The following is a 26,372-nucleotide window of genomic DNA, read 5'->3' as shown; positions in this document are numbered from 1 at the left end:
AGGCCCATATTGATCATGGTCCATAATTTACACTCACACATTAGAGGAGGCTCATTACAGGTAGATCAAATGGAGTACTATTAAGTTTAATGTTCCTGAAGACTCTTTGGTAGTACAGGTAAAAGAGTCCCTTGTGAACAAACAGTAAAAGGAGATGCATGCTTGCCTTGAAAAATTCAGCTAACATTTTAGTATAAACAGTAAAAGATAAAGAAAATGTGTGTGTATGTGTGTGTGCATATTGGCCCATGCAGGCGTACACATGCATTTGCATCCACAAATCATGTGACTGAGCAGGCAAAGGAGTATTTGAAGACATGGGCCTCAATCTCTGCTTTACAAAAATGTGACTTCAATAACAGACTTTACCTTTACTTGTTTCTTGATATGAAGAACGTTTATTTAAAAATAGACAACTCTTCTCACTCACTATTCTTCCTTCCCTCCCTAAAATAAATAAAGATTGTTTGATTTTTGGATTTTTGTCATATTGGGCCACATTCTCATCTGGTGAAAGTTGATGAAGTGACTGTGAGGTCTGGGAGAGCCCTGACTGAAAAGGGAAAAGGACTAACACAAACTTTCAAGGAGAAGAGGCCTGAGGGAAAAGGACCCTGGTAGACTGGGGCACAGAGAGGTCTGGGAGAAGACCTTGCCAAAGTGGGACAAAAGATGGGGTAAAAAGAGTGATTACCCTCTATAGAACTACCATCCTAATCCTGTCGGGAGGAAGGGGTGTGACAGGGTGGACTAGGACCAGAGGCCCCCTCCTGGAAGCCTCAGGGTCTTGTCACACCCATCTCAGGAATGGAGCAGTAGAGGAGTCCTCCAAGCAGCCTACAGTGGCTGCAGCCAATCAGGACCTAGGAGGGCCATATAAAAAGAATCTGCAGTACAGACCAGAGTCAGTTCCTTGCAGGAGCCAGAAGAGTGCAAATGGTACTCCTGGCTGGCCAAAGGCAACTGCAGCACCATGGACAGCTCAGTGCTGGTAGGGACCACAGGAGCAAGAAAGGACTCCTGGGTGGCTGCTGGTCCTGAACATAAAGGAGCCCTGAGCTAAGGGTGAAGCATTGGTGAAGGCTGGGGCTGTGGAGAAGTGGCCCAGGGAACTGAAAGCAGTTTCATACAGTTTTTGGTTTCACTAACACAACCCCTTTTACACTATGAACTCCTGATTTCGCTGTGAGCACTGCCAGAAACAATAATGGTAGCGAATAAGTGGTGTAATCATGACCAAAATCTGGCTCATTTTCATTAACAGCCAGATTCTGCCAGTCTTCATCACTGAGTATGTTGCTCTGCACAGAGAAGCATGGTAATCAATGTCAGTTGGGGCATGAGAATCAGGCCCTTTCTGTGCAGAGACTTTGTATAGAATAATGTAAAATGTTGAAAACGTGGTGATCTATTTGGAACTGAAAGAAAAGTAGATCCCAAAGGACTTATAATAAAAATACAACTGTCCCTTCATCCCACATCAATTTTCCCTTGACTCTCAAGCTCAAATATTCTCCAAACATAGAGGGATGAAATCCTGGCCCCACTGAAGTCAATGGCAAAACTCCCATTGATTTCAGTAGAGCCAGGATTTCACACTGAGGCACTAACTTGATCTCACTTCTCCTATTCCCCAATACAAATATTCTGCCCAAGAAACCTCACCTTACCCCATCAAAGCCTGGGGTAGTCTTTGATAATGAGTCTTAGGTGGCCTGATTCCCAGCATGACTCCATGAAACAAGCAATTTTGACCCAATACCCAGTAAAACTGAGAACCCACCTGACCCCAAATCAACCCAGTTTACCTTCACCTTACTCTGCTCCCATTGCATTACACTCAAAGCACCAGCAGCCTTTGGATTGTCTCCATATTGCATCTCCTTGCTACCCTTCCCTTCCCATTCTCAAACCCTTTTCCTTCAGTTCTCAGTAAGTCCTAGTAACACAATCTTCAGCTGAAACTTCTTTTCTGCTCTCTGCAATATCCCAGCCCTTGACCACTCTCGCTATTGCTGCTCTACAATCTCAATAGCAAAGATCCTGATCCTGAGAGATGCTCAACATTTACAGCTCTCAAGATTTAGCTTTAAGTCCTTTTCCTCTTGTGCTGCATTTTATCTCCCAGCCCTCAATTGGAGGCTCTCAGAGGGAGAATGGATAGCAAATTCTCATTCCCGTGCCAAGGTGATCTTTTGACACATTGTGGGGCCTGATCCTTCCTCTGGAATTGCTCTGTTTTCTTCTGGGAACAAACTTTTCACTGTGGAAATATTGGGGCAGAGAAAGCATTGGAGCAGATGAGAACGCTTTCCACATATGCACACATTGCAAATTCAGATGCGCATGCTAACTTTAAATGTGATTATATGCTAATACTGTCAGCTCTTCATTAGTTTGTTCATGCTGTTTATTTCACTTTGCTAGTGCATTTCTATTAATAACCAAGGATATATGACTTTTGTCATGCATCAAGATTCATCTATCTAGTCTGCATGTGCTTATAATTTTTCTTCTCTTCTAGAGGGAAGCAGCAGTTACAGTGTGAGATGAATTAGAACCATTGGCAGGAGATGTTTTTTGCCACTTGCACCACACCTTCTCAGAGAATCCAGTCCCCTTTAAATGGAGGCTGTGTTGCATAGTGGATAACACACCAGACTGGGACTCCGGAGAGCTGGGTTTTATTCCCTGCTGGGTTTTATTCCATTGAACAAATCACTTCAACTCTCCATGCCTCAGTTTCCTCACTTGTAAATTGTGGCTAATGATATTTACCTCCTTTGTAAAATGCTTTGAAAATTACAGAAAAAAACCCACTATATAAGAGGTAGGTGTTTTTATTATTACCAGAATTTTTAATTCTCTTGCTGATAATGAGAATACTGAAGATACATTTGCCTTCTGGGCAAAGCTCCAGAGATTTTGGGCCAGATTAGCATAGCTCCATTTTCTTCAGTGAACTATGTCAGTTTACGCCAGCTGCAGAGCTTGCCCTTACAGTTCAGGTTCCGATGTGATACTTATTTAAGTTTATCTGCAATATTTGTCTGAAGATCTTTTGAGATCAAATTTTCTTGCCTGATTTCTGATAGTTCCTGGTTTAGGTTGGGCTGGAAATACCATAAGAGGAGATAGTCTTGTGGTTCTGTTTGCACTTAGACCTGAACTTAGGAGAGCACAGGATATATGGAAATGAAAAGTAATCAAGGCAGTTAATGGAAAATTCAGAATCTTCTATGTGGTTTGGTTAACTGTCAGTTCTAGGAATGGCCAAATAGTTGAGGGGAGGAAAAGGGTGTTCTTATTTTTTCTGACTGGTTCACCCATTCCTACATGTAACCTTAACTCTGAAAGCCCTGTTTCTTTGTTTTATGTCCAGCTGCCAATGTTTATATTTACACTGTTCTGTGTTTGAAGAATTACACAAACTACTCATTACTGTAGGCGTTCCCACCACATATTAATGCTCTCTTGTGCTAAGAGATGCAACAGAAGGGAACCCTAGCAAACTTTGTTAATTAATGTACTTTTAAAGGAATTTTACCATCTTTTGACCAGTGACAACAGGCCCTTATTGGAAGGGCTGACTAATTTAGCTTGTTAGGATTTTACAAAATATCTTCAATGGAAATTTGCTGTTGTTATTTTAAAAAAAAATAATGTGACTGAACTTTGTAATACATAAATGCAAAAAGGATAATAAGATACAACTCACCATATATATATGAACAAGTGTAACTCATTTATGTTAAGAAAATGGTGCTTATCATAGCAGCCATTTCCCGATTATATAGATGTAATCAAATGCAGATGTATATTTGGGCCTATTTTAGTTTTAATGATGTATTAACCATAATTAAAACACATACTTTGGAATGTGTAATGTAGTTCGACTTCAAAAACCAGGTTCATACAATAGGAAGGGCCTGATTTGCTCTCTGTGAACGTCCCTTTACTGTATATAAACTGGGTAGGTAAAGAACAGAATGAGCTTTAATTGTAAAATACTACTAATACTAGTACTACTGCCTCGCTCTGATATAGTGGTTTTCTTCTGTAGAACTCAAAGCATTTTACAACAGTTGACGTATCATTATACCCATTTTAAAATGGGGGGATGGAAGCACAGAGAGATGCAGTGATTTGCCTGGGTCACTAGCCGATCAATGAAAATGTCAGGAACAAAAGGCAAGTCTTCTGACTTGCACTCCAGTACTCTATCCGCAAAGCTACACCGTAACATTACTTGCTGTTTTGCATGTGTGTCAGTTCTTCCCTATTATGTGAATGCATTTTGTTCTAATATTATTTTTCAGTGGTATGAAAAAGAGGAAATGCATAACAGGCAGGATATGAGACCCTTTCAGTAAGTGTCATATTATAAGATCTATTCACATTTAGTTAAGTTTTGTACATCAGTCTTAGGGTCCTCTCCTGCACCCATTTCACTCAATAACCAAATTTCAGTGAGATCAGAATCTGTCCTTTAATGTATATTCACACCATGCACCTTAATGGCTGCTTAACAATAGCAAATATTTCTAATAAGTACATTTATGGAGTACATTCAGCTGGGTTTGATGCATTATTCTTATTATTGAATCAGTTGATACCATACAATATAGAGATGGTCAAATAATATTTGAATATAGGGAGTTCAGCAATTTTCCCCATCAGTTATTGCATTATTGTTTAATTATGATTGCATTATATTATATATGAATGAATCATCTTTTCTTCTATTAACCAGCTCTAGAGATGATTACATAATATTAACCAAATAAAATTCACAAATGATTTATTCAGGAACAATGCTTTTGTACTGTTCTGCCAGATCTAAGAGGTCTAGATTGCTCCTTTTAAAGCACAGGCCATATTAGAAGTTGTGCAGAGTTGCCCTGCTCTGGGGGAGAGCATCTGCTGCTATACATCTCTATAGGGTGCAGCATCCCTCAAGCTGTACTGTGCAGGTCCGGCACTGCTGGAGAGGGGATGGGGATATAATTCTATCACCTCCCAGCCCACTTTGAGGCACGGTGCACCCCACTGGGGAGCAGGTATGGAGCAGTTCCTGCCATACTATGACTGCAAATCTGCCTGGCCCTGACACAAAGAGTATGTTTACCCTTGGAGGTGGGAGTGTGATTTACATTTTAAGGAGACATACTCACGCTAGCTCTCACTGAACTCGGATGCTAAAAATAGTAGTGTATTGCAGTAGGATGGGCAGTGGCTCAAGCTAGCTGCCTGAGTACATACCATAGGTTCCAGGTGGGTTTGTATTCGGGGCAGCTAGCCCCTCCTGTTGCTCACCACTTGTGCTACTGTGGCTACACTATTTTTAGCACACTAGCTTGATGAGAGCTAGTGTGAGTATATCTCCTTGAGATGGGAATCACCCCCTCACCTCCAAGTATAGACATACCTTTCGGGTGGAAAACTTTCTGTGTCCTCCTGCATACTGTGTATTCATGGCAAGGTCAGGCACACTCTCACCCATACATAATTACATGGTACCAGTAATTATCCTGGTATATTAATTCATACAGCCCCTGTGCTATAAAATACTAGGAGCAGGCCACTTTTTCATAATCTAGCAGAATGGCTGGAAATGAATAATGGGATTCAATTTTCACACCATATCAGTAAGATATATTATACTGCATTCATGCAACATTGCAAAATAACACAAGAAATGAAAAGGATGCTTTTGGAGATGGCAACAAGAAACAAATATATGAGTGTCTCTGTTTGGTTAAAAGGGGTGTTTTCTATTTCTGCCTCCAGTATGTTTTCTTTACATTGCATATTGAATCTCTCAGCTCATAATTACAGGCAAGAGCTATTTGATACATTTTTCCTATTTCTTGTAGTCTTAATGCATTTTTCACGCTGAGAATGCATTTTTCACTCAGAATGGGCTTAATTCTTCCCCCCAATCCCCCCCATGTGGATCAGGAGTAATGCCACTGAAATAGGTGGTGTTTGCTACACTGGCATAAAACCAATGTAATCAAAAAGAGAATCAGGCCCACTGACTTTGAGTCTGATCCTCAGAAGTGACAAGCACTACGCTGGAGGATTTAAAAAATCACATCTTGTTTACCTCTGTGTAGCGTTCGGTATTTTTGTCTCGGGTTCGGGAAGGAGCACACTGACAGAATGCTTTCTACAGTGTTTGTTTATTATATGAAATAGCGTAAAAAAGACAGAAGAGGAAGCCCTTCACCATACAGGAACAGGAGCTCCAGCACCCGTCTCGAGGTGAAGAGTACAATGAAGATACAATCAACCACAAAAATGTAAGACAGCAACTTACAGATCTGCATGGGCATATTATAAAGGGAAGTGCCCCCGCCTATGCATTGTTATTAATATCCTGAGCTGAGCGACCGCAGCAGCAGAGGCAGTTAGTGCATAGAGAAGTGAACCATAAAGCCAGGAAGAGACCCGCCAAGAGGATGCCTATTGCAATGTACTCCTGGGGGGCCATTAATATAATAGGGAGAGATCTAGCTAAACGGGTAGAGGGGCGCTCACCAACACAAGGACGAGGAGACCCATACTTCGTCCTGATGAGTGAGTGGCGTCCGGGGAACCGTCCTGGCCGAGGCATCCGCTGTGGCTTCCACGGAGTCTCGGGGAGTCTCCCTGTGGGGGGGTTCCCGGGGGACTGATATACCCTTTTCCCCCCTCGCCTTGCAGCAAGCCTTACCCAGTGATACATGACGTGTATCTCAATCCCAGTTAGGGATTGGGCCTTAACACTTAGTTGCTATTAGTCTATTGGTGGTTAGTTGGGGACTTCCTGGAATGAGGTAACGTTAGTTGTTTACTTCAAGTAAGACTTAACCCCAGTCTTACTTCTCCTTTCTTATTACTAAAATAGAGACTTTTTAGCTTATCAAGCATTAGCAAATGTCTGTGGTCGTCTCAGAAGACTCCAGACCCCAAGGCACTTCCTCCCCCGGCCTAAGGTCGGACAGAGGGCAGCACCTGGGCTCTGCTCCCGAGAGGTCTTGACCCTTGCTTTTCTAGCTTAGCATTGCTTTTAGGGCCTTGCTCTTATCAAACTATACTGATTTCGCGTTACAAAGTCTTGCGCACCCTAACACTCTGTACAATCCATTTTTATATTCAGAAAAAAAGGATAAAAATATTGAATCTGGCATTTTTCTTTGGTGCTTTCATTCTGTTGCTGTTGTGGGAGGGCAGCAAATTGTGACTGTTGGCCACATGGTGATCAGTAACAACAACCCATTTGTTTCCACCACACCCATATTTGATTTTTGAATACAAACCCATTCCTGTGGTAATTCTAACTACATGCTAGTTTGCATTCTTCCATGAGGAGTTTCTGTGGACTTCCTTCAAAACACCCAAAGCAAGAGTCATGCCTGTGAGAAAACATTTCTCCTTTTGAACTGGAGCCTTAGCTTTGCTAAAAGCCATTTTCTGCTATTTCCGTGCCTTGAATTTTGGTTTATGGGTAAAGCATAAATTTCAACTTCTGCATTGAAAATATAATTTAGGATGTAAGCCAGGTCTGAGTGTCTCAGTGACATTCTCCCTGCTCAGGAGCTGAAAGGGGGGCACTTTATTTGCATGGGCTTTGTATCTGCATGAGCACAATTAAGTATTTAGCATAACTTACCTAAGTGCTGAGCATAATGGGAAATGGTTAGCAGGGCTGGTTTTGGGCTACAAACCATTTTTGTGTTAACTACTGGGGTAATGAAATGTTGTCCTTCAATTGTATGAACAGAGGTCAGCAAAACTGTGCTTAGTTTGTTATGATAGAATCTGCACCCTAAACTACACAGAGCTCCACGAGGGTGGCAGACAGATGTTTCAGCCTGGAAACGGGAGGGGGAGAGATGGAGTAGTCTCCTGTTGGGAGCACCCTGGCCCTGGTAAAGGGCTGCCCCCCAGGCATGGAGTGATTCTCTCTCCCCATTGTTAAAAGATAGAATCAATGATTCATCTTGGAGTCTTTTGTTTCTTGAAGCAGGGACATTGCCTGTATGTCAGCAGAAGGTTTACCCATGAGCTGAAATCACTAAGAGCTGAACCAGTAGACAACTTGTCTGACAACTAACAGAGCTGAGTGAGCACCAGGCTACTCTGGTGAAAGGCTGACACAGTCGGTGCCAGCCTGATGCGGTCGGTGGAGAGGCCGGCACAGTTGGTGCCGGTGCAGTCAGCGGAGAGGCTGGCACAGTCGGTGCCAGCTGGGTCAGCGATTGGCAGAGGGGTCGGCACAGTCAGTGCCAGCCCGGTTCAGTCAGCGGGAGCCAGGTGCAGTCGGAGCCAGCAGTCGGTGGGAAACAGGCGTGGTCGCTGCCAGCGGTCGGGGACTCAGCGAGGCCTGAAGGCGGTAGGAGACAGCAGCAGAGGGGGCCTGGTCAAGCCCGTGTCAGACAGGAGCGGCATAGGGGGTGGAGCCACCCCCACGAGGTGGACATTGCAACCGACGCTGGTCAGTACAGGGGGAAGAAGGAAGGGAGAGGCGAAGGACAAGCCCTGTACTCTGGGATGGGTTTGATTCATTGAGTTCATGAACTCTGTTTGCACTGTTCCCCAAACCAGTGCTGTGTTACCTCTCTTTTGCTATTAAAAGGTTTCTTTCTACACTCAGACTCTGTGCTTGCAAGAGGGGAAGTATTGCCCTTTGGAGGCGCCCAGGGAATAGTGTGTAATTTCCCAGGTGACTGGGTGGGGGCTTGAGCCAGTTTGGTGTTGTATCATTGAGAGGGACCCCTAGATATAGAACCCGGCCCTTGCTGCTGCCGACGCGGTCTGGCAGAAGGGTTACAAGGAGATGTAGTCTCTCCTTAATGGAACGTGGTTTTCACCCTGCTAATATGAGTGGAGGGAACAACACCCAATAGAAACCAGTGTAAGGGTAATGAAAGGAAGGGCAGTAGTTCTGTGCCATGCTCCCACTTCTGCTATTCCCCCAGAAGCCCCAGCAGAACTATGTAGGCTACATGGTGGGGGCAAGGGATGAGCACATTGCGTGGCATTGTCCTCTGCAAACCTTCAGAGACTTCTTTACTGCAGAATCATCCCTAAAAGCTGTGAAATTCCTCCCAAGGAATAGCATTTTGGGGCAGCTACTCGCTGAGAGATCAAAACAGCATAGCCTAAGAAGGAAGAAGAGGTGTCCAATGAGCAGTGCAGTCTATCCCTGGTCTCTGCTAATTTCCCAGCATGAAGATTTCACCCTTGAGCAGCATATATGAAGCAGAGAAGACATGATTATATCCTGTGCTGGGTGCTGCTACTTCTCATGGCTTCTGACAGTCTCACCTGAATTACATAACCCAGCGACCCCAGATAAAGAACTTACATGAGTTCACTTGTCTTCTAGCTTCCCACCCTTGACAGCCAACTCACAAAGACAAATAAATAGGCTTTTGGCATCCTTTGGACTTCACCCCATTGCACCATCTTTCTTCCTCTAGGAGACACTCATTATCTATCTTGGTGCTTGCCTTGTGTCTTCTTGGCTCTACAGCCACAGATGAATCAGGTGGTGAAGAAGCATGGGATAGAAGTGAAGGTGGGGAAGAGAGAGATTGGAATTTTGAAAAGAGTACCAGGAATGGAGTTTTAATGGGGGAAGAGAAGAGATGACTTTTGGTTGTAAGGGGCAAAAAAGGATAGGTCAATATCAAATGTGTCTGTGTTTCAGTTCTAAAGCAATGCAACGAAGAAGGTACTCACCATTTTGAGAAGGTGGAATGCAAATGAGTACATAATATATACTTCATTACGATTTTTATGAAGGACCTCATTGTACCACAATTACTTAGCTCATTCATGAAAGTAATTTTAAATAGAGTACACATCTGTCTCCCCTGAATAAGGAACCCAGGATTTGCCCCTTTGTTAAGAGAATGTAAAGGCTGCATGGCTGACCACTGAAATATAATAAAATTACCCTGTTAAGTTTGCCTGCACAAAGTTAGCTCCACCCCTTTGTACATATGAATCATGGTATAGTTTGCAATTACAGGATTACATACTATTTAAAGTATGTATCCCATATCAGTCCCCTAAGCAATGCTGAAAGTCTGTTCCCAGATGACATGATGTAGGTAGCCATATATAGGCTTGGGAGATATTTTAAAATAATTTTGATGTTTATTTTTAAGCATTTTTTCAATTTTTATTGATTTTAAATTTTCACAGTCGTGAGAAAGTATGGGGAGGTCAGACAATGGAGGGATTAGACAGTAATTTTTTAATGATTGTAGATGTTGAGATTCAAAAAGTTAAAGTTTTATAACTCTTCAAACACAAATTCTCAACTTCACATGTCAAAATAAATATCCTTAATCAAACTCTAATTAGTTCTTGAGAAGCTTTTTTCTTACTTTTATTCTCCGTAAATTTTGATTATTATTGAAGGAAATATTTTTTCATCGGTTTGTGTTTGTTCGGTGAAACACATTTACTGACATTTACCATTAAAAATCTAATCTTCCCAAGCCTAGCCATTTAGATACAAAGGAACACTAAGTACTCTAGAATACAATATACGTACTGGATGTTACAATGCTTGCTCAAAATCCTAAGTATAAATGTTTTATATTTTTCGTGTTTAAGTGGGTTAATACTGTGTTTTATTGTAATGTTACCCGCTAGAATAGCTATGAGGGCAATATTTTTAATATCACCTCCAGACAGTGTTTTTTTCTCAGTAACATTTTCTTTTGCTTCTCCATGGTATGGACTATGTGAAATGGGAACTTCAAAAAATCTAATATGAATTATTTTGTTATAATCTGTTAAGCAACCTAAAAAATGTACATAATTTTCTTTACAAAGATAAAATGCTAGTAGCTCCACTAATTTACATTCCAGTCACTACTCAGGCTCCCTCTCACTCTTCAGATATTGTTTTGATTTGTTCAGTTTTGAAACTAGAGAATTAAAAGAAAAGATTGAACTTGCAATTTAACATATGTTATGAATGGTTTAAGAAGACCAGATTGACAAAAGAACTAAGGAAGCATGCAGTCCCAAAAACCTCTGATATGATATTGTTTATAATTATATAGAACTACATTAAATGAATTGCCTTTGACTTGCCTGATATATTACAATTATCTACCAGCTGAAAAATGAAAGGGAAAAGCAAATGTATTCTGAACACTGATTTCACAGAAGGATGTTTTAACTCCTACATAAATCATATTAGCATGTGGGTTTTTAGACTAGAAAAGCTAAAGGGAAAACAGGTTTGGTTTTACAAATATACTGTTTTAAAAATAATTTTCCCCAAAAGAACAGAGCTCTATGATTCAAAAAGACATTTCCATACAGAATAAAGGCCAGATCCTGCAAACTCCTGAATCATCTGAGTAAACTGTACTCTCACAAAGAAGCCTGTTGATTTTAATGAAGCTACTTGGGTGATAAAAGATTATTCAGGTGAGTAACATTTTGCAGCAACAGGCCCTTATAGACAATATGATGAACTAACAATGGATAAAAAATGGAAAATGGGAGTTGGCTGAGAAATAATACCTACAGTCCTGATAATACAAACCTTTGCTCATAGAATAAATCCTTATGCAAATAGTCCCACTGATCAATTGACAAAGGACTATTTTGCATAAGAGCAAAGAGAGTTTTCAGTACTCGGTCCTAATCTCTCTATCTCGATCCTTGAAACTGTTAAATAAATTGATGAGATGTTATTATCTGAGTGGCATGTTCTCACCCTTGATTTCAGAGGCTTATAATTCAGCAGTAAAAAAAAAAAAAAAAACCTGTCATAGGCTGGGACTTGGCAGAGAACATCTCAGTCTGGGAACAATTCATATACATAAATAGTTAGAAAAATTGGTGCAGCCAGTTAATTGATGAGCTGTGCAAAGGTCAATGCTAATATTAAATGGAAATTCTTTCATGCTGGAGTAGTTCTTTTGGACACTTTTTTGAACAGGTGTTTTCGGCAAAAGAAATACAAGGGATTGCTAGGGTTTTGGAGAAGTCCTATAATTCAGCAGAGAAACTTGAGACTGAGCCAAAGCCCACTGGAAATAGCGAGAGACTTTCCATAGTCTTTAATGGGCTTTGGATCAGGTCTCACATGAGCAGCATGAACTCACCAAAGGAAATGATGTCTGAGAAAGCCCCTCACAAAATCAGAGCTTGTCAACATGTTTGTACCATCCAATTGCTGGAGAAGCACAGCACCGGATCCCTATGTTCTTGTCTACATGTGCATTGTAATGTGCATTTTAAGGAACCATTTACTCATGCCCACAGGGTTTTTTCTTTTTTTACTCAGGTGCTTTTAAAACTATCTCCTGAGGGGGGGACATGTTGTGGTACTGTTTGTTTTATTGCAAAAGAGGTGGGCACCATATTTTTGTTAAATAATTTTCACACTCCCAACCAGCCTCTGCTAGGGAGTGTTTCTGCTTGCCTGCAGCTAGACATAATTGCTATAAATTGTCACTGATGTTTTCAAAGCCAGATTCTGCTCTTAGTCACACTGCTATAAATCAGGGGAAAATCCACAGAAGGCAGTTGAGTTGCACTAGTGTAAAGGTGGTGCAAGTCAGAGTAGAATCAGTGCTGTTATGAAAAGTGATTTTAAAACAAATTATTCAAGGTCAACAGTAGTTTGACTCAAATAAAGACACAGGAGTTTGGGAGGCTACCCTGGTAAGACTTCATTTTCAGAGCTACTGAGCACTTGAAGCTTCCATTGATTTCAAACTGGAATTGAGAGAATGAGATCCATATGAGGTCTCATCCAAAGATAATTGACATCAGTGGAAAAACTCCTGTTGACTTTGATGGGTTTGGGTCAGGCCCATAGTTCCTACCCTGCACTTGAGCGGCAAGTGATTCTCCCACTGATATCAATGGCAATTTTACATGTGGGCTGAGGGCAGGATATGGCTCTGTGGTTTTAATGCATGTGTTCTAGCCTGAGGATAACGGGGTGCAGTTTGGAGTGCTACAAGAGCTTTCTTCTCTCTCCACATTTTGGTAGTGAAGTAAGTCATTTTGTTAGAAGTAACTTTCCCAGTTCTGATTCTTTTCTCGGCTTATTTCCATGACAAGAAAAGTGAAGCACCCCACCCATTTCATTCCAACAGGAGAAGATGCATGCAGAATGTACTGTTATTTTAACACCCTCAGATGCTTTTTTTGGGCTGTTTGGCCCCGCTCTTTCTCCCTCCCATTATGTGTCACTTTGCTTCCTCTCTCCCTCATGTGGTTTAGATGCTGAGTTTCAAACTCTCCCATCTCTTTTTCCCTGTTCTCTCCCCAGCAGTCATGACTTAATTCCTTGGTTTTCTGTTCTTTTCACATGTGTTGTGTCCTCCGCCCCATCTTCTCTGCTCCCATTTGAAAACAGGTTTTGAACTGTAGTCAAAGCCTCCTTTGCCCGGCTCCTGGCTAATAACTGAGCTATTACAACTAAGGATGGACCCAGGCAACAAAAGTCAGATCTGGACTGTGAATATTTCAAAGTTTGGGAGCGTACATATTGGAGGCTTGGGTTAGGCTCATTATCAAGATAGGGGCTATTGGCAAAATTCAGATCCAGCTCTGGGTTCAGAGATTGAATACCCTCAAATCTGAGGGGTATTTTGTTATAGGGGTTGTGTCCGGTCTATTTTTGGCCTCTTTACTCTCAGTCTAAGACCTTCTCTAGGATTCAGCTACAGCCACTGTCCTGTTGCTCCCGGGGCTGTCCATTTCTGGACATGTTATTGCACCATGGCACTCTTGGAACAGCGCTGCACAGTTACTGATCCATAGCAGTTCTCCTCTCTTCTTCTCATCACTCCAAGGACTGACAGGAGCTGCTTTCAGCCTGTATCTAGATGGCGCTGAAATAGTTTGTTCATCATAAGCAGCGATTGAAGCCTCAAGAATTAGATTTAGTGGGTTGTTATTGGGTCTGCTGGGTGCCAAACTACCCTGCAATCAGTGCCTAGTGATAAATGATATAACATGATGTGAAAGATTTATTAAAAACACAAAAGGAAACTGAATGAAATTGGGGGAGAGGGAGGAACCAACACATAAAAACATTCAACACTGAGGAGTATGATTCTGCACCCAGCAAAGTGAGTGGGAGTTCTGCTCACATCACTGGGTGCAGGAACGGGGCCAGTGTCATCTCTATCTTTACATTTCTTGGCTTTCTCATTTTTCTTGTTAACAGTAATGCTAATTACATGTAAGTATAGCTTTTTGTATTCAGTAAAAATGACCTTTCCTGCAGCATTCTAGAAGAAGAGCTGTAATTTCAGCTTGTCATTTCTTGAACAACATGCAATTTTAAGTGTATGTGAGACTTTGATGTTCAAGAAAAATATAGGAGAAACAGCACTGTCATGAGCCACTGCGAGTGAATGAAAAGCCTCCTTTGACTTCAGTGGGCTTTGGTCAGGCTCGAAGTCAAGGCAGGTTCCATGCATGCTTCTCTGAACAGCTCTGTGAAACTCCCTTATGCCTGATCTAAAAAAATGTCACTAAATTGTATGAAAGAAGACGGTGGCTTTTTGATAGGAGCAAACGCTCATTCAGGACTAAGCTTTCATACATAAACATCCAAGGCCAACACCTAAAGTTATTTCAAGTTCGGCACCCCAAAAATAAGACACCTACAATTATCGGCGGCATCTTAAAACGTTGGCCTAGCCCTTCATAACAGATTTGGTCTTCTATCCTGTTAATTAATCTGGTAAAAAAATCTTGCAGTTGTTTTTAGTTTTATTTCATTTTTTACAAAGAAGATTAAAAGTAAAATTTCAAAATACTGTTATCACTAGATAGTCTGTTTCCAATGGCTGGAAATTACCAATCATTTCTCTGCTAAAATTAATAGAGCTATTTGCTTATAAAAAGCAAAAGCATGAAAATATTCTTACTGTGAGACAAATTACTGGTTTCATATACCGGATTTGAATGTCAAACACTGTGCAAATAATTAATGATGCAGTTATGTGGCTAGCCATGTCATGGGAAATTTCCTGGGTACAACATTTTTAGTACTTTACTGTTTTTATTAGACTCACTGCTCCTGTTAACATGGTTAATTCAATTTATTCATTATTATTTCAAAAGCTAGATTTTCCTGCCGTCAGGTAGTGAGCAAATGTAGTAATGCAAGAATTATAGCATTTCTAGACAGAAGGAGGCATTCTGGCCATCTATGTTGATTCAAATTACAGCTCTCATCAACAACATGTTTTTTCAGATTATACTGGTAGGAAATGTATCATGTCCCTTACATATAAGAAAATTTAAAGTGCAGTGATTTGGGAAAGAGACAGTTTGTATTTACAGTTTCAGCAGCATTCATGCCATAAGAATGAGAACGGGATATAACTCTCTCTGTGTGTTGCCAGGCTGAGCAGATAACCAAATGGTTTTTAGGTGGAGCTCAGTGCATATTCTTACTATACCTGTTCTAATTCAAAACATCTGGCCAAAACGTGGGGTTACTTGCATGCCTAGACGTAATGCAACAAAGTCTGGACTGTGGCGCTCTAGCATATTTATCGATAGGAAGAATTGTTACAAGGATATTTCACTGCTGAGCTTTAATAAAGACTCATTTGTTGCAACTAGAAACATTCTACTTTATCCTACCAAAGCCCTAAGTAAAGGTAAATAGAAATGGTGCAATTCAGTGTATGATCTTATTTATATAAATGACTTTCACATTTCTGTGGGTTTTTTTCCTCCCTGGAAAAGCAAATTTGTCCATGTTTTCATTTCCTAAGAGGAGATAAGAATCACAGTCCTTGGAAAAAGGCCATTAAAAAAATAAACCTCCATGTGCTCTATAAGGCCTGCTTGTATGAAAACCACATGAACTGAATGTAATTACAAGGTTCTGCTTCATCCTATATATAGAGTGACCAGATGTTCTGGTCAGTTATATCCAAACCCTGGATTTTTCTTGGGTGAAATGTAATTGGCTTTCTGGGCACCTCTCCTTGCCCCTTCTTTGCCCTTTCCCTGCCTACTTCTAGCACTCACTGCAGTGCCTCTGTTCCTTCCTTTCCCCTATTCTGTGGCTGGGAAAGGAGGGACTGTACCTAAGGTGGGTGACTGGCAAGACATGGGGGGAAAAGAAATATGGAGAGAATCATGGCTACCCCTGCTGTAAAGTGCAACAGCATTCTACAGGAATAGCCTGAAACACAGCAGCAGCACCACTATCAGCTGTAATGTACTGTAGGTACATTGGTACTGTAGGGCTTTTCATAAGGGTGAGAGGGTGGAAACTGGGGTTGGGAGGGAGGCAGTCGGGAAGGGAAGGGAGGTTAAAGGAGAACAAAAACTTACTCCTTCTGGACTATACTTTACTGTATATAGCATCCCCACACCTTCCTGGACCAGTGCTCCAGATGTTTTGGTCATCCCTTCTGAATTTGAATCCTTTCTGTGCTATTAAACATTCCTTAAGACATGAACAAAGCTCCATTGTCTCCATCTATCCTGGGCCACTTTTTGTATGTCCTCTATATTCTTAAGTCCCATAAGTTTTCCCTCTCTAAGTACTGTTGGATGGAAGGATTCTTTCAGTTGCCCCATTTATGTTTTCCTTCAGCTGCCATGGCATGACTACCATGGCAGACACTCTGGCTTCATTCTTAACACGTCTCCAGCTATTTCAATCTTCCTTTTTGGGTAACTGAGGAGATAAGAAGTTGTTGAACTCTGATAAATCTCAGCATCTGTTATAAATTCCTTCCATTTAATACCTAGTATCTTCCTGAAGCATTTGCTTTTGAAGGCATTTATGAGTCTGTCTATGCCTTTTGTGGATTTCCAATTTCACATTCATATGTTAAGGTGGAACTAACATTTGAGTTGAAGATTCATAGTGTGATCTTTAATTTGTCGATTTCTGATGACTACATTTTGATGAATTCAGAGTTTGTCTTGCCAATTTTTGACATGATTTAATTCTGGACATCCCAACTGACTTGCATGTTACTGCTAAGGTGACTAACCTGTTGTATCTCTTTGCCTTCCAAGCTAATGTTAGAATTGAGAGTTGCTGAGTTTCTCAGATTTGGGTTTTTTCATAAGTAATTATTAGCCCTATCTTTGTTGTGATGCTGGACACTCTTTCAGTCTTTGCTTGCATGTTGGTTGAGCTGTCGTTTAACAAGGCTATGTCATCAATGAAATCTCACTCTTCTAATGTATTGTTGTTAAGCCACATGGTGCCACTATTGTTTCCTCATAATGATGTCAATGGCAATGCCAAACAGGAGAAGTGAGAGAATGCATCTTTGTTTGACATCAGTGTGTTAAACCATTTGCTCAAGTCTGCATTTACTTTGACCATGCAAGATGCACTTTTGATATAACGGCTTAATTGTGTTAGTTATTTTTGTTGACAAAGCATAACATTTCAATATATTCTAGAGTGAATCATGTTGGAGGCTGTCAAATGCTTTCTTAAAATTTATGAAATTGATGATGAGAGGTCTTTTCCATTCAATGCTCTCTTTGATGATTATTCTTAATGTGAAAATCTGGTTGACATATAATCTTTTGGATCAAAATCCAGCCTGTGATTCCCTTAGCTTTGCCTCCACCACTTTCTTTATTCTGCTTAAGGTGATTCTGCAGACAACTTTGCATATCCCTGAAAGAAGTGTAAAACCTCAGTACCTACTCACCCTACTCACTCTATATACATGATATGTATGGTATCTTGAACCTTCTAAGCTCCCATTGTCTTAGTAGTTGGGTATCATGTCTAACTGAAAGTCCTAAAAGCAATGAAATTCAAAAATGAACCTGCAAACTCCAGCTGCAATTCCTCCCTTATCCCATCTGCTTGTACTTTGTTTTTCTAGCATGATGATCCTTGTATCAGGATTTGAGGTTTATTCTTGCTTTCCCCCAGTAACTGTACTTCTTTGCTTTGGTTGGCTTATTAATCTAATAATGTAGGTAAGTTATAACCTAGTATTATAAGAATGCAATGCAGCTTCCAGATAGGTGTCAATACTACTCAGCCTATAGAAGATTGGTGAGTGGGTAACAAGGTCAGTGAGCCTCACTTTTGGGAGTGAATACCGCCCTGGTGCAGCTGTCCCTACAGGGCCATCTTGATTCACCTTGGCAATCATAGGTTTCCATGTGCAATTACCCCTGTGCCTGCTAGGACGTTACACCTGAATTCACCCCCTTGACAGAGGCCAGGTGGCAGTAATGTCACAGCACTGCCAGGGGTTGGCAGCTTTAGACTAGCTGGGGGTCCCTGACATCTCTCACCTGTCATAGTGTCATCCTCTCCCAAGCCACCCACACCCATTCTATAAACAGCACGAGCTGACTCTGAGGCTGTGTTCTGGGTTGTTTGTGCCATTGCCATTTCCTGAAGAATGGAGGGACCACTTCTAGGGTTTCCATGCCTAGTAAATCCTTCAGGTTCTTGATGAGATTGCCCATAATGCTACTGTTTGTGGTGGTGCTTTTCATAATTGCAGTTCTTGTCCAATTGGAACTAGACTGAGACAGGCTGATTTCACATAGGCCACTGGAAAGCAAAATCTGCTGGTGATTACTGGCTTGGACTGGATTTGAATTGGTGACTTGGAAGTAAAAGGGTCTTACTAGTTCTCTCAGCCATTCAGTCCCCCACACGAACCCCATTTTATTAGCTCAATTATTTGAATGAACTCTATAGCTAAATGGACATTAACAATGTCATTAGCGTGATATACACGTACATTTTCATGTCATTTGCAGTGGTGGTATAGTGATGGTCCCAAGATATTAGAACACAATGTGGGTGAGGTAATGTCTTATTAGACCAGATACAGGTGTCTGAAGTAGGTCCTATAAAAGATATTACCTGACCCACTTCTATGTCAGCCATTTAAGATCATGTGAGTGTTTAAAAGCCTTCACAAACTTGAATCCCTCGAGCTGATAGTAGCCTGATTCTTTAATGGTTAATAATTGTACTTGGTTGCCAATTAATATTGATTTAATGAGCTCGGAATAATAGGGTTCTAGTCCCAAAATCAGACACAACAGAATTAAAACTGACAAATTCAATATTTTTGTGGGGAACCCCAGTGTGGATAGCAAAGACACTCACACTCAGGGAAAGCACAGCCTTAGCCACTTTTATTAGCACAAAACATAAAGAGGAGAAAGCTCCAAACCACATAAACAAATAACAGTAGTATAGTATTAGGGATATCTTTGGTATCATTCCTTGCATATGCTCATATACTTTTATACTCAGACCCTTCTCTGGCGATCTGGTGGTAAGAGACAAAGGACCAGCCCTGTCCCTGGCATGCCAACTGAGTCCGATAGTCCAGACCCCAATGCCCAAAGGTTGGTGATAGAGGATGACAATGAAGAGCTGAAGGGCCCAGTGATGGAAAGCTCACTATAGCCTACATGGTGGTCTGGCCTATTATAGGGCCTGTGGGACTGTCATGAATATTCATTCAGATGCCTAGCCTCCCATGTCTGTGTTTTACTTCCTTACCACAATAATACTGGGGTGCCTTTATCCTCTAGGTTAACATAGTAATGCCTTTTAGTTCATTACCATATAGGTCAACTTGCTAAAGCAAGTTTGTGGTTAAACATCTGCCAATTATTTTATCCTAAAATATCCAAGCCTGGTATCAGTTCAATATTCCTGTGGTTGCTCAGTATGGTTATGTACCAACAACCCTCTTATCCAAAATCTGAGGTAACCATCAGGCCATTTTATCTATGCTAAGGGTGATAGGCCTATGCTTCACTTATGCTAACCTCCTTAATCCAATATCTTACAGGTTACAGACCTGTAGGTTCCTTGCATTACTGCTAAGTAAAATAAAATGCTAAGATAGCTCTATGGTTTGTCAAGTAATCTGATTTGGGTGCTGGCTTCTATTCCTGTTCATTTTCATCTGACAGTATTTCAGCCACCCATCTAACCTCCTCTACATTCTGAAAACCATATTGAAAGGGCTTTGACCTGGCTCCTCCTGAAAACCTTTCTTGCTAGCTGTTGGGAAAGCTATTACCCATCTCAAATTGAAATCCGTTTCATAATAGTTAATCTGTCCAAAGGAGCTTGCTTTGCAAAATGTGCATTTTCCTTTCACTCATCAACGTGTCCACATTCATTTTGTCCCTTTTCCTACTCCCCTTCATATTTTTTTAAACATTGAAAATAACATTTACTTTCACAATGTCAAGCAATAACTATATTTTATAACACGAGAACACATAGTTCTGGTCTTATTCCAGCAAAGATTTATAGGAGTCAAAGTTAATTTACAGCTGGCGAGCATGCTGATAAAACAGCACTACAAAAGTCAAATACTAAATGGAATTTTAGGCTGTCAAGTAATGATCACTTAATAGCAGAGCTATTTTTTTTTTAAACGGAAGAAAAAATTATATACATTTTCAGTATATTTTGTATATCTGCCAGAGCTGTCAAAATCTGAGGAAAACTATCTGGCAAGAAATTTTTTCATCTTTAAAAAAAGGCGAGAGGAATGATGTGTTCTTTAGCTCTCTTTTATTCTTTGAGACATAGACAGCTTCACGGTTTTTTTTCTTCCAAAAGTATTTCTGCTCAAGGATTCCCCTCCCCCCCACAACATTATTTCAAATAACAGGTTCTAACTTTTCCTCCTGTTCTTGACTTCAACCATCTCTGGAGGACTGTGAATATGATGACATCACAAGTGATGGCTGAAACCTGAGCTTCAACCCTTCCAGCCTAGACTCAACATTGTAGCTGAATCATGAGGGGACCAGGGGAGCTGTAGCTTAGGTTTCAACCTCCAGAAGTGGTCATGTTCCAGATGTTTAAGTGATTGTTAAATCCTTTAGGAAACAGAGATGAATCATGGCAAAGCAACAAAAAACATTGAGGTTGTCTCTGTACATCATAAAGGAGCAGTAAAAGACCTGATTTTTTTTTTCCTTTGTAAACCGAGAGAGAGTTTAAAGTCATTCGGAAAACATCCAAGAAATAAACTAAGTGTTTAAAAGTTCTATTTTTATGCTAGGCTCGCCTCTTCCTCTCCTCCTTCAGTCTCTCTCCTGACTTGGACTTTGAGATAAAATCACTCATTCAAGTACAGTATATAAAACCAAAAAGGTTGCATCTCTTTTCTCTTGCCATATACTCCTAGCTTCCCAGACTTTGGGCCTGACTCTGATCTCACTTTAACCTGAGTTAACTCCAAAGAAGTAAATAGAATGACATTGGAGAAAAACAACGAGAGTCCTGTAGCACCTTAAAGACTAACAAATTTCTGCGGGCATAAGCTTTCGTGGGCTGCAACCCACTTTGTTAGATGCATGAAATAGAAATCATGAATAGGAGGTGTATATATACATCCATGGGTAAGAAACATAACAACGGGGAGGGCAAGTGCTAACAAAGTCAATTCAGTTAGAGTAGATGAGGCCTATTCACAACCGTTGATTAGAGGGTGAGAATGTGTGAACAGTGACAGTTACTTCTTGTAATGAGACAACCATTCCAAGTCCCTGTTCAGACCCAGGCTGATTGTGTCAAGTTTGCATATGAGTTCCAGCTCTGCAGTTTCTCACGAAGTCTGTTTTTGAAGTTTTTTTGTTGAAGTATGACAACTTTCAAGTCAGCTACAGAGTGTCCTGGGAGATTGAAGTGCTCTCCTACTGGTTTATGGATGTTACCATTTTTTATGTCTGATCTGTGTCCATTTATTCTTTTGCGTAGTGACAGTCCGGTTTGGCCAATGTACATGGCAGAGTGGCATTGCTGGCACATGATGGCATATATTACCTTAGTAGATGTGCAGGTGAATGAGCTCCTGATGGTGTGGCTGATGTGGTTAGGAGTTGATGTGCGGTCAGAGTTGGCAACGGGGTTTGTTGCAGGGATAGGTTCCTGAGTTAGTGTTCATGTTGTATGGTGTACAGTTGCTAGTGAGTATTTGCTTCAGGAGCAAGGATAGGTCTACCTCCCATGGTTTGAGTGAGTGAAGGATCATCTTCTAGGATAGGTTGTAGATCCTTAATGATGTGTTGGAGAGTTTTTAGCTGGGGGCTGTAGGTGATGGCCAGTGGTGTTCTGTTGTTTTCTTTGTTAGGTCTGTCCTGTAGTAGGTGACTTCTGGGTACCTGTTTGGCTCTGTTAGTCTTTAAGGTGCTACAGGACTCTACAGACTAACATGGCTAACCCTCTGGAAATTTTCATTGGAGAGAAAGTGGCTTGATATCAGGTTCAGGCTCCATTAACTCTATGAAAGATATGCCCTAGCTCAAACAGAAATTATAGGGGTGATGCAGAAGTTACTGGGCGAGGTTCTATTGCTTGAGCTGTGCAGGTAATGAGATTGGGTGATCATAATGATCTTCTGGCCTTAAATCTACTAAACTGATCTCATGCTGATAGGAATCTTTGGTGTTAACAGAGTGACACTAGTATAACACAGATATAAGTGAGCCCAGGATCAGACTTCGCTATTCCCCTTCCTGCCACTGCCACTCAACTAACTCTTATTTCCTTCGCAGGTCTTCTAACACTGCTGATGTAAAACCCTTCCCATTGCTCTTCTTGACACCTGGAAAACCCATCTTTATTTCCCTGCTTTACTGATTCTCTCTATCTCATTTCAAATCTCAGCTGGAAACAATTTGTCTCCCTTGCTTATTAGCACCTATTTATTTTCTTCTGATATTTAACTGTGTAATTATATTATTTACAGTCACTCTGTAAAGACCTTTAGGAGGGAGCTTGCAATTGTATTGAATGAATGTATTTTGGAGGAAAAAAAGAAAAAAAATATGTGTCTTCTCTTTAATGTCTTTGCTGTGTATCTGCTCTGGGTTTGTCTTTTTCCTTTATTCAAATCTTTTAAGGTACAGTTCTATTGTGAAATGGCTACATAAAAATACCACATTCTTATTTACAGATCTGTTAATTGTGTGTATTCAGATTCAGTCTTGCATATGGTAGTGGTAAAAAATAAGTTTTTACTGCCTTTTTAATTCTGCTAGCATCAGAGCCAACACAGCTAAAAGAGTGAATGGGATTTTATTTCTTCTTGTGCATCATCAATTGACTTTAGGAAGTTCCAATTGACAAACTATTCAAATGTGTTCATGATCATGGGATCGTACAGGTGTCATGGACAGCATAACTGGCTTCCACTTACCGAACCTCCGTTACAGTTGATGATGCAAGAGAAGGAAGGAACCCAGCTTTACTCTTAGATCCTAGGCTGAGTGTGCAGTGCTGACAGTTACTAAAAACATCTTTCTACATGTCAACTTTGATATGTAAACCACTAAAGATACAATAAACTTGGAAATTAATGGCAAGTTTTAGAAGGTCAATTTTCAGGTCAGAACTGCACTATAACCCATTCTTTGGCAGAATCTCTTGCACAATGCAACACAGAGAAAGAAATATTTCTGGAGGTCATAAAGAGAAAGCTTCTAATTGCTTTCTGAGGGTTTTCCTGGTTTATGGCTGTGCTACTTTACAAGCACAGCCAGCATGCACACCGACAGCCCAGGTCCCCAGGACAAGTTGTAGATTATATTTGTTTAGTTTAGCTTATGTGTTAAGAGGCCTGTGTTTCTGGAACTGAAGGCCCTCAGTTCTGTTTCCTAAACTGCATGTGCACAGTCTAGCTTTAGATCATGATGTCCATGAATTCCTATTCATGATACTTTACTGAAGGTGGTTATATGGGGTTTGTTCATCAAAAATCTGAAAGCCCAGTATTCACCAACTCAATGAAATAGGTGTTCTAGTATAAATTATTATGGCATTAAAGATAATGGGTCCCTATGGCATTTGGGAAACAAGCTATAACAAAACTGATTAAACAAAGACGACTCGCAATGAAGTAAGTAGTTGTGCTTATGAAGGCTGGGGTGCATTTGGTCCAATGTCTGAAGGGCTCTTTCTATTTTAGGGTGTGCTATAGTGCCCATCCACTGTAGTATCACTGAGCTATTGGAGCAACAGCTCTGCTCAAAGCATGAATTAAATAGATTGTTACCCGCCCTCCACCCAAGTTTTATAACTTATAAGGAACTTTCAGAACAAATTCTAACAAATCACAAACTTACAGGAGGATATTGACAGAGGAAGAAATAGAGCTAATTTGGAGTTTGAAAGCTGACTTTGTTGTAAGTTACACCATAGATGACGTCAATTTTACAGCCTTTCAGCAACTTCATCGATTTTTGAAGAACAAGGCAGGTGCTAAATATCATTGTGGGTAGGTATACTTTGTAAATAAAGTTTTGTCCCTTGTTTTTTTGGGCTGGTGCCATAGCTTGCATGCAACAATGACTTCAGCCTAGTGTTCTGTAGCAATGAGTATGAAATAGAAATAGAGAGTAGCACTGCTGGTACTCTATATTTTATTTAGGAGAGATCCAGGATTGGATTAAGACTAAAGTCTTTTGGTTAAAGCTTATTGAAACATGTAGAATCACGGAATCAGAGATGGAAGAGATGTTGGGTATCTAGCCCATCCTCCTTCCACTGAGAGATTGTCTATTGTATATATTTTTTTAACAGTCCCATTGTAATAGTTTAAACAATGGGTTTTCTACCACCTTCATTTGGAGATGATTCCCTAATTTAATACTGTGATTCCTATAGTTTAGTATTGTGATTACCTGCACTGTCAGTGTACTGTAGACAGAAAGGCTAGTTCAGTACCCTGGGAGTTCAGACAACCTGTATCAAACTTTTGATACTACAGTTGCGTAGAGGGAGATGAGATTTCCTGTCTCACTGTTGCAAAGAAGTTAATTAAATTAAGATTTTTTTCCATTTGGGAATAAAAGGTATAAGTTCGGTTAAAAAAAGACATGTGAAAATCATGTAACCAGCCAAACTTTCGGCATGTAAGATACAGCATTGTTCCATAGAATATTTTCTCTTGATTCCAGATCGTCCTTTGGCTCCAGTTTTCAGATTATTTGAGCTAGAAAATGGAAATTAAGTTCTCCCAGCTCTGTTTAATGTTTTATATTATTGGTGTACTTTAATGCAAAATGTTTATCAATAACCAAGCAAGCCCTTTCTCTGCCTTTTCTGATGCAATGAGGGAGGAGATTAGTGTAGGGGTGGCCAAACTGTGGCTCATGAACTGCATGCAGCTCTTTTACAGTTAGAGTGCGGTTTGTGGCACCTCCTCTGCCACCCACCACCATTTTCTGCCTACCAGACTGGGGTGGGGAGCTCAGAGCTTCTGCCCTGTGGCAGGGTAGTGGGGCTAGAGGATTCTGCCCAGTGAGGAGGGAAGGTCAGTAACTTTGGCCACGTCTGGACTAGTGGAAAGGACACAAATGTTCATGCTTCCTGCATTTTACTCACTAAATGTTCCCTTCACTACAACTCTTTCATGTGGATGTCCTGGATGTTAATTTAAGTGAATTGAAATGACGATTTTATGCTACAGCTGAATGTTGTGTTAAAAAGGAAAGATGTCTTTTTTGGCAACAATAAATTTGATACTAAAATCAGATGGCAGCTCACATGCACATTCAGTAACCTCTAAATAGGAATGTTTCTTGCACTTATTTGGAGAGAAGCAAGGGCTAGTGGTCCAAACACAGGGCGGGGTGTTAAGAACCTGCACATTTATATTCTGGTTGACACCAACTGGTTGTGTGGGCAAATCCCTTCAATTTCAATGAGTCATTTTCCACATCAGTAAAATGGGATAAAAATATTCACAGAATACATTGCAGAGTTTTTGGAAAGGCAAATTAACTAAAAGCACAAAATTAGGGCCTGATCCTGTGGGCTGTGCATAAATGGAACACTCATTGATTTTCAGTGAGATCTGTTAATTGTGTCTGATTCAATGGGAGTCTTTCCACTGATGGCAATGGGTTTTCTGTACATGCAACACATAAGGGACAGGTCCCTTAGTGTGAAGAGTTATGCAAACATGACAAGGATTATTCTCTACCTTTCAGATTGCATTATTCTCTACATTTTTTATACACTACAAAGTTATACATAGCATTATAATTAATTGAATCCAGTGACGGAATCGTTATATAAAACAGAGGCCCAGATTCCCAGGTACACTCATAGAGCACCAAGGGGCTTTTGGTTCTCCCTCTTGATCCTAGGGCTGGCTGTGTGGTCACCCAGTATCCATCATAAATTAGAACAACCTCAAGGCTGCTCCAAACTACACACACTACCAATCTCCCCCAGGGCTTGTTCTGGTAGCTGGGGGGGATCTTGAGCGTGAAGGGATGCCAAAAACTTGTAACGTTTTAGTTACTCTGAGTAAAAATTCATTGCTGTTCAGAGAACCAGCACAAGTCCTATGAGCCACTTGCATTTCACG

Source organism: Emydura macquarii, unplaced genomic scaffold, assembly GCF_026122565.2.
Source record: "Emydura macquarii macquarii isolate MOO-44397 ecotype Brisbane River unplaced genomic scaffold, CSIRO-AGI_Emac_v2 contig_3343, whole genome shotgun sequence".
NCBI lineage: Eukaryota > Metazoa > Chordata > Testudines > Chelidae > Emydura > Emydura macquarii.
This window is presented reverse-complemented; position numbering follows the sequence as displayed.